General features: G+C 37.8%; 1 protein-coding gene across 7 annotated transcripts in view; it reads right to left on the minus strand.

Annotated features, from left to right (window-relative positions):
* The window catches only part of LOC106054432 (uncharacterized), a 44371-nt gene that overhangs the window by 14697 nt on the left and 9495 nt on the right, over positions 1-20179 (minus strand). For 5 of the 7 annotated variants that reach the window (XM_013210288.2, XM_056020583.1, XM_056020584.1 and 2 more), the window contains one exon: positions 12196-18397. The gene's annotated coding sequence lies outside the window, so the exon portion shown is untranslated. Of the gene's footprint in view, positions 1-6635; positions 6952-12195; positions 18398-20179 lie in introns of those variants that run through there. The other 2 variants (XM_056020586.1, XM_056020582.1) reach the window with 2 other exon arrangements.

Raw genomic sequence — 20179 nt, forward strand, 5'->3', positions numbered from 1 at the left:
ATTTTTAGGTACGACTTCCTTGCTGCTCCATATATTATGGATCCGTAGTCTAGCTTGGATCGAATTAGACTCCGATAGAGCAGCAGCAAGGTATCTCTGTCAGCTCCCCAGTCCGTATGGCTGAGTACTCTTAGTATGTTTAATGACTTTTGGCATTTCTTCTTAAGTTCCTTAATGTGGGGGAGAAAATTAATTTGGAATCTAAGGTGAGGCCTAAAAATTTTGTAGTTTTCACGACAGGGATCTTCTTTTTTTGTATAAATAGTTCAGGGTCTGGGTGGAGTCCCCTTAGATTACAAAAATGCATACTAACTGTTTTGGATTCTGAGAATTTGAAACCATTATAGTTTGACCAACCCTGAATTTTGTTTAAACATAACTGTAATTTCCTTTCTAAGGTGTTCATGTTTTTCCCATAAGTAAGAATGACAAAGTCATCGACATACAAAGAGCACTCTATGCCAGGGGACAGCGCATTTATGATGCTATTTATTTTAATGTTGAACAGGGTGACTGACAGAATGCTGCCCTGGGGTACACCCATTTCCTGGTCATGAGTGTCAGAAGCGGAGTTGCCCACTCGGACCTGAAATTTTCGATCTTTCAGGAATTCCTCCACAAAACGGGGGAGGTGTCCCTTAAGCCCCATAAGCGCCAGGTCACGTAGAATGCCATGTTTCCAGGTTGTGTCATAGGCCTTTTCTATATCGAAGAATACAGCTACTAGATGTTCTCTTCTGAGTAATGCATTTCTAATATAAGCTTCCAGCCTTACCAGGTGGTCAGTTGTTGTCCGCCCCTGCCGGAATCCGCACTGGTAGTTTGAGATCACTTTATTCCTTTCCAGGTACCAGACCAGCCTACTGTTAATCATTCTTTCCATGGTTTTGCAGATGCAGCTTGTTAGTGCTATTGGTCGATAGTTAGCTGGGTCAGAGCCGTCTCTTCCCGGTTTAGGTATCGGTATAACTGTGGCTTTCCTCCAGCTGTTTGGGAAAGCGCCTGTTTGCCACACACAGTTATAGACCCCTAGTAGGACTGCCAATGAGGGTTCGGGAAGGTGCTTGAGGAACTGGTAATGGATTTCGTCTTCTCCAGGCGCTGTGTCATGTGACTTGTCCAGCGATTCCCTCAGTTCCTCAAGCGAGAACGGTTTGTTGTAGTCTTCATTGTTCTCTGACCTGAAATCAATGGGGTGTCTTTCCTCCCTGGTTTTGACTTTTTGGAACTCTGGCGTGTAGTGTGCAGTGGATGATTTTTCTGCTATTGAGGATGCAAGGCAGTCAGCTATTTCTCTGGGGGACGTGACAGTTCGTCCTTGGTTTTTCAAATGCCCTATTGCATTTGATTCTTTCCCTTTGATTCGCCTTACTGCCTTCCAAACCGCTCTAGTAGAAGTTTTGGCATCCAGACTGCCGACAAAACTTCTCCAGGAATTCCTTTTGGCTGACCGTATGGTTTGTCTAGCCTTTGCTCTAGCTATCCTGAATAGCTTTAGGTTTTCCTGGGAAGGATTCTTTATAAATGCAGCCAGTCGTTTTTTCCTATCACCAATAGCACTTTTGCAAGCTGTATCAAACCATGGTTTGCTAGGCCGTTTTGGATTTGCAGAGGTTAGGGGTACAACTTTCCTGGCTATACTTAGTAGCTTGCTAGCAAAGGTATCAGCTGGGTTCTGTTCATGGAGGATATTTTCTGTGATATCCTCAGAGCATCTTTTTTGGAATTGTTCCCAATCGGCCTTATTCAGTTTCCACCGCTGAGGTCGTCCCAATGAAGGGAGATTGTTAGTAATGATGATTGGGAAGTGATCACTTCCCCGTAGATCATTGCTAACTGACCATTTAAAATCGTCCAGAAGTCCGGGGACGCATACGGTGAGGTCAATGCATGTGAATGATCCAGTTCCTGGGTGCAAGTAGGTCGGTGATGCATCATTAAGTATGCATAAATCATGTTGGAGGAAGATATCCTCCAGCATACGACCTCTTGTGTCGGTATTGTTGGATCCCCACATGGTGTTATGGGCATTGAAATCCCCAAGGATTAAATAAGGCCGGGGGATTTGTTTCAATAGGTCCTCCATGTCTGTTCGGTTTAATGGAGCGCCTGGTGGTAGATACAGGCTGCAGCAAGTGATAACCTTGTGAAGGGTTATCCTAGCTGCTACGGCCTGTAGTGTGGTCTGTAGTTCTACCCTCTCATGGGGGATGCTATCCTTCACAAGGATACAGACTCCACCTGATGCTCTCTCTGCATCCTCAACATTCTTGGTGTAAGCACGGTAGCTTCGGAAGCTGATGCAATCTTTTAGAAATGTTTCCTGTAAGCAGACAGCTACAGGAGTCTCAGAGTCCATCAGTAGCTGCATTTCCTCGTAATTGGCCTTGAGGCCTCTACAATTCCACTGTACAATTCTGGAATCCATGGCTTATTCTAGATGACCTACTTGGAGCTATTTGGCCTTGGGAGGCCCCCGGAGGGGTTTCCCTTTATTCCAGTGACCTTGGTATTTTTATTCTTGGGTTTGGATGGAGAGGAGGACAACCCCCTTTTGGGGGAAGTCTTTCTCTCTGGAGAGGGGAGATCCCTCTGGTTAGAGCGGAGGTTATTTCCTCCTCTCTCACCTCGGGCATCCTCTCCGCTTTGATTTCTCCCCTTAGGGAGTTGGTCAACCTCTAACTCGGTAGAGGTTGGGGTGTCTGGCTGGGTTCTCTGAGGAGAACCTGTGTCAGACATGATGTCTCCGGGTTCTCCCGGAGTATTGGTTTTGACATGCTGCTCAGTCTCCATGCTCTCATCAGCGAGCACAGAGAACCTGTTCTTTAGCATGACAACAGGGCTTTCTTGTTTCTTCAGAGGTGTGTTCTTTGGCGGTGTTTTCTTCTGAGTTGGGGGAGGAGGAGGGGGTGGTGGGGTCAATGTGTCCGTCTGTGTGGCTATGGATCTTCCTTTCTTAGCAACAGCCTGGGCGTAGGTCTTTGTCAAGCCGAATTGGCCCTTGGGTAGGGCCAGTACAGCCGATTTCGCCTGGTTAAAGGTACATCCGTTTCTTGCCTTGTACTCCTGCACGGCAACCTCCTGTTTCCACACAGGGCAGTCCTTGGAGTAGGCTGAGTGGCCAGCTTGACAGTTTGGGCATTTGAACTGGGCTGTGCAGCCCTTGTCCTCATGACCCTCTCCAGCACATCTGGCACACACAGTGTTCCTCTTGCAGACTGCCGCGCCGTGTCCATAACCCTGGCACTTGAAGCACCTCATGGGGTTAGGTATGTAGGGCCTCACTGGAACTCGTAGGTATCCTGCCTTCACATACTCTGGCGGTGTCCTAGTTCCGAATGTGAGGATAATAGTGGCGGTTTTGACCTCCTCACCCTCCCTGCGCCTGGTAATGCGCCGGGCATGGGTGACTCCTTCAATGCCCTCCACTATTTCCTTCTCGGAACATTCCAGTAGGTCCCTAGAGCTGATTACACCTCTGCTGGTGTTCAGACTCTTGTGTGGCATGACTTCCACTTGGAGATCACAGAGTCTTCTGCATCTTAAAAGCCCATCAGAGTGTGTCTTGCTGTCTACTTCTACAAGGAGTTCCATTGTTTTGTGTAGCTTAGACACACTCTTGGGCTCTCCCACTACGGGCCATCTGGGTCTCAGGTCTAGGGGAACTTAGAGCCAAAGTATTGTGTTGTTGTGGTTTATCCTCAGATAGCCACCACTCAAACACCAGGATCTCTTTATCCCCCCTTACCCGTCGCAGTCCACGGCAAACGGACTGGTCTAGGACGTAGTGAGAATTTAAAGTTAAGGAGACAGTGTGATGATCAATGAAGGCAGACTTAGGAAAAGAGGAGGCAGACACAATGATAGAAAAGAAGTAGGGCACTTTTGAGCTCCAAAAGTGCTAAGGAAAGAGGAGCGCAGTTTAACGTCATGTCTCGGGACGAAATGCATTTTGTATGTATTCGGTCTGGAACAAAGGTTAGTTCGAAGCACATGCTCCCTCAAGAGTGGATCGTACTTTGATAGTAATTTTACTAACTGTCCAGGTTTTCGTCTCTTGTATAATCAAATCTTGGGCCTTGTTGTCCATATTGTTCCCTACTCTCAGGCGAACCTCAAGTTCCCTCCAAACAAGCGATGACTGAATGTGAGCTCTGCTGGTCTCATGTTTTTCTATTTTCGGGGATAACTCCACCACTCATTGAATCCATTTTTGGATTTAAATGAAGATTTGGTACTTCATCTTGTTGAGAAGAGTATGCAAAGGAAGCAAAATAAGGATTCTTTTTTTTTTTGGCGAATAACACATCCACTTTCTAAGAACTTTCTCGCCGTTTGAAATTTGCCGGAAAAAACAAGCCTTTGAAAGCTTTCTAGCCTTTTCTTTTGCTTATTCTTGATGTCTATACGCCTCTCTGAATTGACTGTCCATACGCTGAACTGTTTCAGATCCTTGAGTGAGAAGGTGTATGCGAATATTATCTGTGATGACATCAAGCCAATCTCCAATGTCGTTCAGTCTAGAGTTTATTATCCTGCTTTCTGTATTGTTTACACTGTCTGGTGGTTCAGCTTCTTCAGTATGAATTTTTGTACTAAAGACATGCTTGTGTGCTGTCCTTTAGTCTCTAGAACCTGCGGTATTGAAGTATTTTCTTCTTTTTCATCATTCAAGATGTCAGCTTAATCATTTTTTTCTGGATTCAATGATAACGTCTCATCTTGCTTTGTTGCTTTTAATTGTTTAGTTAACTCAGACCCAATAACAGCTCGCCTATAGTCGGTGGACTCTGGCAATGATGTGACTTGAAATTGTCTTGATGCTTCTTTAGACTTAAGAAATTTAAGAAACGCACCTCACTGTGGTAAAAGAAACTGCTTTATGCGGATAACCTTGTTCTCGACATTCTTAAGGCTTCATTCGAGCTTCAACTCGGTGGGCTGCGACTCCAACGTGAAAACACGCCAAAATATCTAGGGGTAACCCTGGATAGAAAGTTGTCAATGCTCCAGCACGTCCAGGAAGTTGAAAGAAAAGCCTCGGAGAAGTTAGCGTTACTAAAAAAGCTGGCCAGCACAAAGTGGGGTTCCAAAGCTTACAAGCTACGCACATTGTACTTAGGGGCAGTCAGATCACAAATTGAGTACAGCTATACAGTTCAAGTATAAGCTAGTAAAACTGCCCTCGAATCACTCGACCGAGTACAATCACATTCACTAAGGTTCATTTGTGGCACCTTTCGTACAAGCCCAACAAACGCTGATGAAATCTTAACAAGAGTGGCCCCTTTACACTTAAGGAGGGAGATGGCGGTATCAAAATCATCTGGGCTCTCCATTGATAGAATTCCTATTAGAAGAATTAGTACTTGCCCTCCGTGGAGGAGATTGCCAGCCCCACCAATAAACATGTCCCTTATAGGGCAAGAGGGAGCCACCAAGAGGCGATTAACACCTGCCATACTCCAAAACTTGGCATCAGCTACACTAAAGTCCTACCCATCAGATGCCATTTTCTGCTATACCGATGGGTCGGTAATGAGGGACCCCGATAGATCTGGGTATGGGGCCCTTATAGACTACACAGACCGGACAGAACCAGAGATGCCGATTTCTCAGTCTGAGCTTAAAAGGGTTTTGAGGCGCCAGCCAGACTAGTCAGTCTTGAGCATTGTTCATCATTTTGTTTACGTTACAATATTACAATTAACTAGTTAGTTAAAAAAAAAACATAGTAGAAAACAAAGGTTAGCTTATTTAAAAAAATTGACATTACAATACAATTATTTCCAAAATTAAACTATTAAGAATCATAAAGAAATGAATAAACTAAGACTTGTTTAGAGCTAGAGTTTAGAAATATATTTGTAAACTCAATATCTAGATTAAACCAATGGACTAAACAATGAAGTAAAAAAAGGTTGGCCTATCTTCTTCTTTATATTACAGAGCATTGATCAGTGTAGTAACAACATGTACCGTGTGTCCGAAATAAATCTAGTAAATTAGATTCAAACTGTTCTATAGCTTACATTGTATGGAAGAAATAGTCAAGGAGATGAAACAAAATAGCGACATGATTAGTTTGTAAATCGTTAGTTCATGTTTAAAATACAGTAGTTTATGTTTGCTCGTGTCCGTACAATTGGTCGTTTTTACTGAAAAGCTCAGGGAAATAGGAAATTAATACACGCTGGGAGAATTTTGGTGCCCCTTACCACTTGGTGCCCTGTGCGGCCCGCACCACCCGCACATTGGTAGCTACGCCACTGGATCTAGAATCTAGATTTAATTAGATCTAGACTTTACTAGTAGAATATTATATCTGATAATAGATTATAAAATAATACTAAAGATACGATCTACTTTTGATCTATGCTGCTTCTGCCGAAGGGACTAGACCTAGTCAGGCTAGTGCCCGGTAGATTGTAACTATAAGATTCTAGATAATTATTCCAATTAATGAATTATCTAGATCTAGCCTGACTAGGTCTAGTCCCTGGATATAATTAAATCTAGATTGACTAGATTCTAGGACTAGATCTAATAATAAAAAACTTATTTTAAAAAAGGCAAGACTAGAATTGACTAGATCTATATTATTATATATATCTAAGTTTTATAACTATCGTTACCATTATTAATACGGCGATGATCCGGTACGGTAATTTCGCATTTTCGGGTAAATTGGTAAATAATAAATTAAGTAAATACGTTCAACTTCTAAGATCATTTTAAAATGTAGAAATAGATCTTCTTATCTTATCAAACTTATTAGAATTAGATCTAGATCTAGATAAATAGATCTACTTGCTAGATCTAACTTAGGTGTCCCAGGCCGGGACCATACGGATTTGTTTCTAACTTTTGTTTACGTTTTTGATACAAAGCGAAAGTTCGGAAATAGCGCATGCGCTGTAACTTAAGAATTGTAACTTCCTGTCTTTCTTTGAATTCGACTTTTTAAGTTTTAGTTTGAAAGTACAAAACGTGAATGTGAAAACAAAAAAAAAAAAAAAAAGTCCGATACTGAATCGGCAATCAGTCGGACTGGCGTTTGCCGGCAAGCTTTTTTTTAAACTTCGATTTTGCCGGCTATAGCCGGCGATCTTGCATCCATGTCTACAGTAACTATAGTGAAGTACATGAATAACAAAATAAAACACTGAACTATTTAGTCTGGTAAAAAGTTTATACACATTATTTCTCCCACACCTAATCACGGATTAAAGTTGAAATCTCGCACAAATATTTCTTGTTCCTACAAAACAAGAATCAATAAAAATTTAACCAATTAACTATTGCCACTATTGGTAATTAATTATTTTGTTTGGTAATGAACAAGGGAAAGAAATTGTACTTGATAGATGTGGTGGGATTAATAAGCTGAATTAGTCCTCTTTATATTTTGAGTACAGTAGAGAATCAGGTCACCACTTAAAATTTTGAAATCAAAAACAGTTCACTATAAAACCTTCTATTTCCATACTAACACTTTGCTGGCAGACAATGGGGTAGTTCCGGATCTCTTCTCAGTCACGTGGGTGTGTTGTTTACATTAATGACATCATTGATTTCATTGTAATTTTAAAATGAAAATAGTCTAGAACTATACATCTTTAAGTAATAAAAACTATGTTACAATAATTCACTAATTTTTATGATTATTTAGTAGGTCTACTAGATCTTATCATAGGAAGATATTGCCATGTATAAGACCACAGTCACGTGACTTTTTATAAAGTAGGTCAGAGATTCGGAACTACCTCATTGATCCCTCAAGTTTGAATTCAAGTCATGCAACGCTTTTTCTTCATATCACAGTAACATTCTCTCAAAACCTCTTTCTTTCTCCCTATCTTTCCCAACTGGTCCAGACAAGTGATGGGATCATACTCGTAGCTCGTTGCCAAGCATAAAAAAAAATAGCCTTTTACTAGATTGTAACTAGATCTAAATGTAATTGCTGACTTCCTTTCTAGACTATCTCAGTCAATAACTCTTTTTAAACCTAACAGAATAGACCAACATTCAACATGAACATGACTTTGAATGACTACAGATTACACTACAGATAACTAAAATTTCAATTTAATAATATTTTTTAATATACATCTAGAATAGATTATAATATTATGTAGACATCGATCTCTAGTACTAGACATAGATCTCTAGTACTAGTAGTATCATCTAGACAATCTAGTTATTCTAGTATAATCTAGATATAGATTATAGTAGATATAGAATCTATATTGTTACGAATCTCACTATCCAGGCTCTCTGCAAACTGCACCAGACACCACCAACTTAAAGAACTTGACAACTCAGGGCTCCACAGTAACGTAACACTTTAATAGTTGAATAAATAACAGCCAATACTGTACAATTGGCAACACGTACACTGTACAAATATCTCTCCGATAACACCGTTCTGCAGTATCAATTCTTGCACTGGCCTCTCCGTCTCGTTCCGGGCTTGCACTGGGTTCAACAGTTCTGGACTGACTTCACACACTAGGCTCGTGTCAGACTCGATCACAGACCAAGATCAAGACGCCAGTCATCTCAACTGTACTTGACAGTACTCCGCACTGAACCGCCGTAATGCTCCGTACAGAACCACACCGTTGAACTGTGCTGTAGTGAACCTTCTGTCGTGAACCCCTTTTCTGAACCATCTTGACTGGACACCTACGCTCTTTATATAGGGTCCCTACTGGCCTTCTAGAACCGGACGGAACAGCGCTCGACATTTCTAGCTTCGTCACATGACTACATCCCCCGTGACGCCCCTGAGCTCTGTTCACGACGGCGATCCTTCCCAAACCGTCCTGTTGACACTCGACTTGGCTGACCGTCGTAACTCGTCACGGTTGACCGCTCATCTAGCACTGGCCTGGGACGATTTGCGTCGGCTGACAACACCTACACCACTACCCCCATCTGTGCCACCACCAGGTTTATAACAATATTAAATATTTATTCCTTTCAGATTTATTTCAATATTTGCTTACTAGTCAAGATAGGCCTAGAGTTGTACAATCTATGTGTTTCCCTTTCTCTGGATGCCGGGGAATGGGGATATGTTTGGTTTACGAGTTTTTGATAACAATAATACTAATACATCATTACATGATGATGATTTCTTAAAAAGATAATCATAATAATTAATGATTGATAACGACTATTAATGATACTACTGACAGATCTACTAGATTTCTAGATCTAAATTTATATAATCTAATCAATCTAGATCTATTCTAGATCTAATAATCTAATCTAAATATTAAAAAAAAAATCAAATAATGCAACCCAAATGAGGCAAATGTCAAATGACGGGAAAAGGAAACATTAAACTATTCATAGAATATTAGAGTAGTTTATGCTATTCGGACACCTATAGGCCCAAATTTGAAAGTTTGACTTTGACAGCGCATTATTTGACAATGGTTCGACATAGAAAAGAAAATGAAGTATCAAAATCTTCTTTAGTTTTTATTAAGGAGAATAATGATGACTACTTATATTTGTACCCCTAAACTATATTTGTTATTATATTTAAGGTCAAAGAGGTCGCATGTTTTCATTTAATTCAGACAAATTTGACCCACATTATTTATTTCGGACAGTCTCTATATTTAGGCCTCAATAAACTCATATTTTAATTCTTTACTAACATTAACTAAATTTTAAGATCCCCAGGCATAATCCCTCACATTAAATCATTAAGATGTTTTGGAATTATGCATAAATACGAACACAAAAAGTAAAAATATGAACACACTTATTCTACCAAAATTAGGTCACTGGGATAGTGACTTCATACTGACTTTTATACTTATTTTATGTTTGAATTTTTGCATGATTAGATGTGTGTTGAATGTTTGTGTTTTTTGTTTATTAATTTAATACATTTCTAATACAGATGTCAGATGATCTTTTGTAGTATAGTACAGGTTAGGATAGCCATTCTTGCCTAACTGAATCCTCTATATTCTCTCTATATTAATCTAGATCTATCTCTAGTAGGTCTAGATCTAAGCATTTAACTTCATTCAATGTACCAAGCTCACTCCAAACATTTGCCCATTTATTTATTATTATTTATTAAAAAAACAACAACAAACGAACAAATATAATATAAGATCATTTTTTTATTGATGTCCAAAACTGGCTGTCCGAAATAAATTTTGGTAATAAAATCGTAATTTAATTCGGACACCCCATTAATTTTTTATTAGTATGGAATCAGACAACTTGGCTTATAAATCAAATAAATCAGCTCTATAAACAGAATAAATATTGCCGGGCTCATTAGTATAGACTTAGCCAATCAGAAAATATAGTCCTAACCCTAGGAAGAGGTAAAGTCATCCGGGTAACATAGGAAAAAACAACAACCTGACTTACACATTTGAAATTTGTTTTTCGTACATATAAGACAGCTAAATGGAAGGAAATTGGTTCAGAATCATTGGAAAATGGACAAGCACATTATACAGCGCGCTAGTTTTATAATAAATATTAAAATAATTATTTAATGACCACAAAAACAGCGAATGTCCGAAATAAATAAACTACTATATATAGTAGGTTCTTATATTTTGCACACTCCATCGAATTCTCCTTCAATGAACGGGTCGCTTTTTTTGTTTGTAATTAATTTATTTTTATGTCTGGAGCAAAAATCGATGTTTCAGGACTGCGCATGTCCAATTTTAGATAAGTTCCGGTAATTTTGTTCCGTTTTTCCAAAGCAGATGGCAGTTTTTTAGATTCTCGGTAACCATGTATGTAAAGCTGTTGTTTTAACCTCCCCCGGCAATTCATACCCATATAAGGGATGAAGGCTATATTATGAGCCTGTTTGATCGTAGGCTGATGGGCATATCAAAATAAACTTCCAAACATCTTTAGAAAGACATTCCAATCACATTTATACCGTTAGCCGTTAAATAAAATTTAATAAGGGGGTGTACAACGAATAATAATGAATTCAGCTCAGTCTCCTTCGTTGGACACAGCAAAATCGAAATAAGAAATATTATTGGGATTAATAAATCTATGATTTTTTCAATGAATAAGCTTGACCTAGATCGAGATATCTATAATATATAATTTTTGAATGAAAGAAAAAGTGCGGGCTGCTAATTTGAAGCCAGAGACCATGCCCACTGTAGGTGATCACTCCAGATGAGCTGGCAGTGAGGAGAAGTATACACTCAGTGTGTAGTGTCACAAACTATCCAACAGGCAGTGGAGGGAAAGGGGGGGGGAGAGTCATGAAAAGAATTATAAGCATCTATGGGAGAGAGGGGGGTGTTAATGTGTCACAAAACGAACATCCAACTTATGAAAACAAGAAGAGGGTCCTTGGATGGGAATTAAAAGAAAGACAGAGGAAATACATCATGTAGCCTAGTTGAAAATATCATGTTTATTAAATTATAATAATTAATTTATAGATATATAATCTATATAGATTTATTTCTGTCTGTTTCTACACATAGATTACTAGAGAGAGAGAGACAGAGTATATGAGGAAATAGACTATAAATACATATTGCAATAGTGAATCAATCTACTTCTTTTAATACAATCTAAAAAAAAATTAAGTAACACAGATTTAATTTATTAGCAATTACATAGTGGTGTACAATGACAGTGCTCACTGTCCAAGTGAGGAGAAAGCCCAAAAACTGCCTTCAATATGGGAGCATGAAGTGACCCACTTTATTTTAAAATAAAATCTTGCCTTGACTATGAGTGGTAATTCAAAGGAAAATTATACAGCTATTTTTATAGTCCTTTAGTTGCAGAATAAGAATCTGCTTTCAGTTTTTTTGTAAGTTAAACCTTCACCAAATAAAAATTTGACCTAGTTCCCGTAGGTCAGTGTTTAGATATAAGAATCTACTATATTATAATTTATATTCAAACATTTGAAACAACATGAGAACATGCATGCCATGATGAATGATGATGATGATTGAATTGATTCAGATGATGAAAAATTGATTTGATATGAATTTCAATCTGTGATCATAATCAAATCATTGATGATCATGATGCATGACTGGAAAGACATGGACACGCGTACGACGTATAGAACTAGAATTATCTTTCCTTTTGAAGGATCGTCTATAATTTATATGATAATCTAGATTAAAGATCTAATGTCTATTAAAAGTTTACCATTGAAAGAAATTCTATTTACATCCACGAAATCACAAACATTCTCTTCTGTTTATGTAGGTCAGGAAGCGGATGTGCAAAATAGTAAATGACCAGATTTTTTCTACACTACACAGATTCACAGACCTAGATCTAGATTCTGTCTCACAACCTTACAAGAATACAGCTATACACAAATGTTATATTCAGGCGTGGAAAATAAAATAATAATAAGGCTTGTCTTCGAGTCAGACGATTAGTGAGGAATGCAGTATTACCCGTGGATGCGCAGCCCCAGCAGTGACCTACATATTTTGCCACATTTAAGGCAAGCATAACCATTGTCCGCAGGTGGTCGATTTAGATTTTCTTTTCGCTGTCTGCGTTTGTCCTCGGCAGCGGATAAGCTTTTTTGTACCATATAGGCCTAGGCCTGTTTTCCCATTTTCATGATGTTTTGGTAATAGCCTAAATTTCATTTCACTTTTTGGTTTTAATTTACTCAGGTTTAATCGTCATTCCCTTGGTTAGTGATGTCTTACAGTTTGTTTGTTTGTTTCTTTTTTTTTTTAAACATTGGCTAAATTCCTGAAGCCTTTCTCAACTACTTATGAAGATGAAAAAGCAATTTGAAATTCTCTGGTAATATTCCATGATTATATATAAGTATTCTGTCGTCTGATGCACATATCTTACCACGGTGTGACAGCTTAATGACCCTCAAACAAAACATCCAAACAAAACTACCAGGCAGTTTCATAATAAGTTACAAAAATGCTTAGACAGGACAAACGATTATTTTATAACAATCTCGCTAAACAGCATGGGCGCCTGCAGGGGGGAGGGATGCAAGTACAGTTGTAAAGATATGCTATTATTGTAACTAGAATACGCAAATCTGTAGTTCACGTCCGACCATGTACGATTTATTATAGGCTTGTAATTCTTTGCACTAAAAAGGGTGTCAAATATTCTAAAGCATGTTAGCCTTGATGATTTGTTTTCATTTGCACATATATTTAGTTATTATGAATGCCACAAGATATATTATCAGAAGACATTCTGTATTTAACAGAAGGCAGGAGTTCCGCTGGTCGTCCACTGCTAAGGTATACTGATATATGCAAACGCGACATAAAGCTCTTCAAAATCGACATTAACAGCTAGGGAGCAAGTGGCACTGGATAGATCCATATGAAGAGCTAGCATTAAAGGAAAGGTCCTGGATTGCAGTTGTCATACACAACAGTTGTAGAAAGAAGGGTGAAAGTGCAAAGGATTGGCCTCTTTAGTCACACAAGAAGTTGCAAAGGGAAAAAATTGTCTCGAGACGTAAACTGCCACAATTACTTTTTATAATATTTAGTTAAGGTTTTTAATATTTTTTTTTTTGCCTTAGTGGAGAAATCTTATATCTCATTTGTCATAAATGATCTAGTTTCATTGTAAAGAGTGTACATATATTGACGTCGATAAAATAGCAGGTGAAACACGTCCACCAGTTTACAAAAGAAGAGATACAAGAAAGTTCTTCACATGACAACGTCTAAGTCAAAAGTCAAAACATTGATTTGGATCAACGGAGCACTGGCAGAAGCAAGAAACAAAAACAATTAACTGCATTTGTTGGGTATTTTAGTGAAGAAATTGTAGGTATCTCAGGCACTGAGCAGATGTCTTTGAGTGTTCGGTTTGTTGATTGCGATTGTATTCGACTTCATTGGTTTAGTTCCTGTGGTTCAGAAAGACGCGCTGCATGTGATGTCATTGTACAGTCTAGACATGGACAAACTACTCGGCCAAGGCTGCCCCGTGATGGCTAGCATTCTTTTTCCGTAACTGTCCATAGCGATAGCGTTGGTGCTAAATTTACTTCTTTTGTGTGAGACACAATCAATTGAACAATACTAATCCATACGAGATTTAAGTTTCAACTTTGAGATCTTTGACTGTTTGGCGGATCTTAAAATAACGACTGCAAGTGAAACCAAACAAACTACACATGTGTAGTAAATGCCTCTCCTCTTGTTTCTGATTTGTCTTTTCATTGTCGTTCATTAAATATCTGTTCTTGAACCAGTTTCCACGGTGTTGCAGTCTTTCCAACTTAACACAGTGGCCGCTCAACAGTACATCCTGAATGACATAATCAAAAGCAACTTGACCATCCCGAGGAACACGTCAGTGATGTCATATTGAGGAAGTAGAGACTGCTGGCAGAAAAACCTGATTCCGGATATTGAGTTGCTGCTGCCGAGAATTCGCAGTCGACAGACACACTGAGAAAAAAAAACAACATGTTTGGATTTTGGGAGTTATTACAGAACACGGCTTTACGTTACATATCTTGATTCTTAAGTTTCTTCATTACATCTCGCTTTTCAAGCAATAATGGTCAGTTCAACTTTTTTTGTCTTTATCCTAAAAGCTGCAATGCAAAGAAGAATATAAGAACTGCAGGATAAGCGTTCATCACCAGCTTGTCCATCGCGACGAAAAGCAATGCATTAGTAAAATTATTGACAGTTTCGGCAGCCACAGTCAGCGTTTGCAGTTTTTGTTTGATCGAACGTAGTGAAGCACGGGCCTCACGGATAAAGTTAACAATGTGTACAGTGAATACTTTTGTTCACGTTTTTAGTTCTTTTTTTTTATTTCATGAAAAAAAGTATTTACTGTGCACTTAATAGGCCCCTATCAATTAGGTATGAGGGCCCGAATAGGGGGCAGTTCTTTTCTTTAATATTATAACAAGAAAGTTGAGGCTACGATTTTGAGCCATGGTAGGCAGCTTTCACCCCCCCCCCTTTTGCAAAAAAATATTTTCGAGCACAGCTCCCATCTGTTCTTGCTGAGAATTCATCTTTTCAAGTACAGCTGCCATCTGTTGTTGCATATATTCCATATCTGGTTCGACTTCAAAAAGATATGTGTCCGGATCTGCTTCTTGCTCCATCAAATCCTCCCGTAGGCGTGCTTATAGGGTTTCCTTATTTCCAATTGTCTTGAGACCTCGATCACGGAGCTCCCGCCTCAGTTCCTTCATAAGGAGAAAAAAAATGAAGTCAAATAAAGCAACTGGTATTGACAACATACCACCCGAAGTCCTAAACAAAAAGTAGGAATTGAAATAGCGGACCAACTGCACAAACTATTCAACAAAATTTGGTTATCAGACACCTCCTGGTGAGTGGGAAAAAGGCTTGCTAATAAAACTACCAAAGAGTGGAGATCTATCACAATGTGAGAAATGGCAAGGCATCACTTTGTTGTCGGTACCAAGCAAGATTTTCAGCAGAATCCTACTAAACAGAATAAAGGGAGCATGTGATGAACACTTAAGGGAAGAACAGGCCGGATTCAGAAAAGGGAGATCTTGCGCGGACCAAATAGCAACACATAGAATAATTGTAGAATGGCAATCTCCTCTTTATGTAACATTTATCGACTTTGAAAAGGCCTTTGATAGTATCGACAGAAAATCTATCTGGGCAGTAATGAGACATTAATGGAACCCAAATAAAGTAATAATAATAATCAAAAACTTTTATGATGGTTTCAACTGCTAAGTAGCCTACAGGGGCAAACTGTCAGAGGAGTTTCCAGTCACAACAGGAGTCAAACAGGGATGTCTTCTTTCACCACTCCTGTTCCTTCTAGTATCGGATTGGGTGCTAAAAGAAGCTTACTCTAATTCAGGGAAAGGAATCTAAACGACTTTCACACAAAAGCTGGAAGATCTGCTATTCGCAGATGACATAGCCTTATTATTTATTTATTTTTACTTATTATTTTTATTTTTAGTATACATATTTTTATTGCGTTTTTTACGAATCTTATATCACATCACTGTTTGTCCTCTGTCTATCTGGTAAAAAGTTTGTACACATTATTTCTCCGACACCTAGTTATTTAATTAATTAGTTAACTGACTAACTGGTTATTTTTTATATTGGTTCTTATTTTGTTAGGCGACATGGCCTAAATTTGCCGATGTGCCAAAACTTAAACCTCAGGTGCAAGAAATAATTGCGCAAAATTTCAACTTAATCGAGTCTCCGAGATTGGGTGTGGGAGAAATGACGTGTACAAACTATTTACCAGAAAGACAAAGGGGATATATTCTTTGTAAAACTCTGTAGTAGGCTTGTTAGTGTCACTACTTTTCTTTAAACTTTACGTTGTGGAGACTTTTTTAAAAATTTAGTGGTTTTACTGAGGCAGAGACAATAGTCACATTTAGCACAACGAGACTCGTGTTCCGTGTTCCTCAATAATAAAGATAAATAAACATTTTAAAAAACTAAAAATCAAAGAGCACTGGGCCAGAATCAGATTGATTGACGCCCAAGCCGCTTTATAGGTTTAGATGACTTTATGAATTTAAGGGTCATGATAAAAAAAATCACATTTCAAGTTGAAAAAGTTTTAAAGATAAACTTAATTAAAATGCGATATACAATGTACATAATGTAGATCTATCTATCCAATCATAGATTTTTATAGTCCGACAAGATATAGGTTTATCTTTGATTTTATAGTAAGCCAATGTTGACATCTATAAATAGACACACCTTAGACACGCAACGAAATAAACATACTCCTAAGTTATCCGATAGCTAAGGGAAATCCCCATTTAAAAGCTATTACCAGGGTCTCCTATAGAAAATGCAGACATTTTGTGAAGTCTGTTTTTATAAAAGAAACTAAAGGGTAGAAGTAGATATGAGCTTACTTTGGAAGGCCTTAAGGGTATCTTTTGTGTAGGGTCTTTAGCACTCTTCCTCTAAGTTTACCCGCCATAAGTATCATATAGAAATCTTGTTCCGTTCGATAAAAACCAAATTGAAAAAAAACGATCCCTCCTTCTTCAAATAATACAGTAAAACTGAATCTTATACCTTTTTGTGGGGGCGGTCATATGCAAGAAAAGTACAAAATAACCTTTTACCTGATTCACATAGATAATTTAACGATAAGTAAAAAACAGTTCAATAATTAAGTTCAATAATTAATGAAGCAATCTTTGTGAAGTTTAATAAAAAAAAAATTTGTTACGCAGCACGAGTTTAGGCCTATGTTCGAAATTTCAGCTGAATATGATAATGAAAAATTGTCAAAATAAATTGTTCACATTTTACTTTTTTTTTTTACTATGACGAAAGTGTGAATTAATAGTCCGGTATGAACAAAGTGGGTTGAGTTCATAACTAGAGATGCATGTAGTGTAGAAGATCTAGTAGAAAAATGTAGAAATATTGCGCAATGCAAACTGTAGGCCTAGGCCTATTTAGTAGTAAGAAACCAATCAATGCAAAGTAACCTGTTGAAAGAATATAAACAATATATTAACAACCAAATGTGACGTCTTTTATATTTACAACTATAACTTACAATAAATCAATACTAATATATTAGCTAACAATGCATAACAAATGCTACAGAATTAAGAAGGGCGACATTATTATTTAATACATCTTATTTAAGTTCACAAAATTCACCAACGATAAAAATAACAGACACAATAATTTTTCATTCCTCGGAGATAAAATTATTAACATAGACACTTCAAGCATCGTACACATAGACATAGGTATACATATGTCTATATTCGTACATTTCTATCTCAAATGTTGGACAGTCGTTGATATATAGGCAAGTTCACCTGGATCATATAATATATAGATTTATTTGCAATTATAATTTATTATTATTATTTTTTTTTTACTTTTGTACAATTGTGTAAAACTTATGATGATAATAATAATACAAATCATTATTGATATTCTAAAGGAAAAAATTCTTAGTTGGCATAGACATTTGTTTCGAAAAACATTGTTATTTGTATTTTATTACAGTCAAAAATAGGCTTATATTAAAATCGTTTAACTGATTTAAGAAAGTACTTGAATATTTACATAGACATATAGGTATGTGAATATTTAACTGTCTGTCTCTTTTTATGGACATTGGTCCAAATTCTATGTTATACAAATAAATAGAATACATTTTCACGAAAGCGTAATCAAAATTTCATATGATTACAATATAATTTAAAATAGGTCTATGCGTCTATAAAAGCACAGACGAATCAATGTCGTTAGGAATACTGACAAACTGTTCGATGCTGATTGAGAAATTCTTCACAAATATTTAGCGTTCGCCGTAAACGTCTGATTTCATCTCTAAGTTTTAATCTTGTTGAAGTTAGTTCTCTGTTGGACTGTGGACAAAATGTGTTAACATTGGTTTACATATAGTTTTGATTTAAACATTGAAGAATAAATGTAATTTTTATGTAACAAGAACATGACTTTAAAACAAGAAAAACAAAATAAAAATAACAACAAAGCTTATATAATGGTTTCAATTAGTTTGGATAAGTCATGTAATTAAACCAACACCAAAAATCTGTGCGATTAGAAATACTTTTACCAATTGTTTTTGTTTAGCGCTATTTCGTGCTCCCAGATTTCTCACTACGCTATGATCCTATCACTTATCTAGACCAGTACGCTATGATCCTATCACTTATCTAGACCAGTACGCTATGATCCTATCACTTATCTAGACCAGTACGCTATGATCCTATCACTTATCTAGACCAGTACGCTATGATCCTATCACTTATCTAGACCAGTACGCTATGATCCTATCACTTATCTAGACCAGTACGCTATGATCCTATCACTTATCTAGACCAGTACGTTATGATCCTATCACTTATCTAGACCAGTACGTTATGATCCTATCACTTATCTAGACCAGTACGCTATGATCCTATCACTTATCTGGACCAGTACGCTATGATCCTATCACTTATCTGGACCAGTACGCTATGATCCTATCACTTATCTGGACCAGTACGCTATGATCCTATAACTTATCTGGACCAGTACGCTATGATCCTATCACTTATCTAGACCAGTACGCTATGATCCTATCACTTATCTAGACCAGTACGCTATGATCCTAACACTGTTCTGGACCAGTACGCTATGATCAAATCACATATCTGGACCAGTACGCTATGATCAAATCACTTATCTGGACCAGTACGCTATGATCAAATCACTTATCTAGACCAGTACGCTATGATCCTATCACTTATCTAGACCAGTACGCTATGATCCTAACACTGTTCTGGACCAGTACGCTATGATCAAATCACATATCTGGACCAGTACGCTATGATCAAATCACTTATCTGGACCAGTACGCTATGATCAAATCACTTATCTGGACCAGTACGCTATGATCAAATCACTTATCTAGACCAGTACGTTATGATCCTATCACTTATCTAGACCAGTACGCTATGATCCTAACACTGTTCTGGATCAGTACGCTATGATCTTATCACTTATCTGGACCAGTACGCTATAATCATATCACTTATCTGGACCAGTACGCTATGATCCTATCACTTATCTGGACCAGTACGCTATGATCCTATCACTTATCTAGACCAGTACGCTATGATCCTATCACTTATCTGGACCAGTACGCTATGATCCTATCACTTATCTGGACCAGTACGCTATGATCATATCACTTATCTGTACCAGTACGCTATGATCCTATTACTTATCTAGACCAGTACGCTATAATCCTATCACTTATCTGGACCAGTACGCTATGATCAAATCACTATCTGGACCAGTACGCTATGATCAAATCACTATCTGGACCAGTACGCTATGATCAAATCACTTATCTGGACCAGTACGCTATGATCAAATCACTTATCTAGACCAGTACGCTATGATCCTATCACTTATCTGGACCAGTACGCTATGATCCTATCACTTATCTAGACCAGTACGTTATGATCCTATTACTTATCTAGACCAGTACGCTATGATCCTATCACTTATCTGGACCAGTACGCTATGATCCTATCACTTATCTAGACCAGTACGCTATGATACTATTATTTATCTAGACCAGTACGCTATGATCCTATCACTTATCTAGACCAGTACGCTATGATCCTATCACTTAT

This window comes from Biomphalaria glabrata, chromosome 2 (genome assembly GCF_947242115.1).
Source record: "Biomphalaria glabrata chromosome 2, xgBioGlab47.1, whole genome shotgun sequence".
NCBI classification, from domain to species: Eukaryota; Metazoa; Mollusca; class Gastropoda; family Planorbidae; genus Biomphalaria; species Biomphalaria glabrata.